This window comes from Propithecus coquereli, unplaced genomic scaffold, assembly GCF_000956105.1.
Source record: "Propithecus coquereli isolate 6110/MARCELLA unplaced genomic scaffold, Pcoq_1.0 Scaffold575, whole genome shotgun sequence".
NCBI classification, from domain to species: Eukaryota; Metazoa; Chordata; class Mammalia; order Primates; family Indriidae; genus Propithecus; species Propithecus coquereli.
Genome location: NW_012151674.1, coordinates 805171 through 806527, shown reverse-complemented (window position 1 = coordinate 806527; position 1357 = coordinate 805171). Strand labels below are relative to the sequence as shown.

The window sequence follows — 1357 nt, the reverse complement described above, 5'->3', positions numbered from 1 at the left end:
AAATTATACTATATTCCAAATAATGACACTCATTTTTATTCCAACATTAAAAATATTCTATTTACCTCAGTAGGCAACCAAAGATTGATGTTAACAGTGGATACTTAAACAGTGGTTAGGCTTCGGGGGACTGTCCTTTCTACCACACGTAAGTGAACATACATATATATGTACATATATATATACACACATATATATATACACAAATGCAATCAAATATATTTCTATCGTATTTAGATTTTTTATTATTATAAAAAGAAAACCTATTATCACATACAGCCAAACAGGGCTGGCACAGTTATGTTGAAAGCTGAAGTCTGCTGACACATGTCCCTGCTATCATCATTCTTACTTTGCTTGTACAAGACACACAAGAAAACCAGTCTTCCTATTTTATACCTACACTTTATATATACTCAGTGAGTGGACTTGTCAAGTCTGTCTATATCAGAAGCCAGAGATAATCTAAAATATGAACATCTTTAAGAAGCAGCCACATATTCGAAGAAAATGAAGATGAAAATATGAGGTAATTATTAACTCCAGGAAAACAAAAGTTATTCCAGATAAGACTGTAACCATAGTGTACTGGTTGACTCAACAGTGAATAATATTTACATAGGCAAGATTTTATAAATACTCTATCTGGATTTAACCAAAAATTATAAATTAACTACACTGAGAAGATTAGAGAGAAAGGGGAGATGTAATACAAAGAGCTAAATTCCTTATCTACTACAAAGAGTTAATAAAGTGTAACTAAAACTTATGAGTCACTGAATAGCATAATATAATTGTTCCTCAGTATCCAGGTGTGACCCCTTCCCCCCAGGATAACAATTTCAGATGCTCAAGCCCTTAATATAAAATGGTGTAACATTTACATATAACCTACAAATATCCTCCCATACACTTTAAATCACCTCCAGATTACTTACAATAACGAATATAATATAAATGCAATGTAAACACTTGTTATGCTGTATTTTTTTTAATTTGTATTATTTTTATTGTTGTATTTTTTTTTTAATTCAAGTACTTTTGATCCATAGTTGGTTGAATCCATGGATGCAAAACCCATGGATACAAAGGGCTAACTGTATACACATTATTTAGCAATATGAACATAAGTACTAGAAAAAACAGCTGAAGGAATAATTGCCTTTGGGAACTGATGTTAAGGGAGGCTTAGGTTTAGGGACAAGGGCAGAACTGGGCCTGACGCAGTGGCTCATGCCTGTGATCCTAGCCCTCTGGGAGGCCGAGGAGGGAGGGTCACTTGAGCTCTGGAGACCAGCTCTGGAGACCAGTCTGAGCAAGAGCAAGACCACGTCTCTACTAAAAATAGAAAGATTAG

At 34.3% G+C, this 1357-nt stretch overlaps 1 protein-coding gene across 1 annotated transcript in view; it reads right to left on the bottom strand.

Moving 5' to 3' along the window:
* Window positions 1–1357, bottom strand: part of STT3A (STT3A, subunit of the oligosaccharyltransferase complex (catalytic)) — a 48728-nt gene that overhangs the window by 15404 nt on the left and 31967 nt on the right. The window lies entirely within an intron of this gene.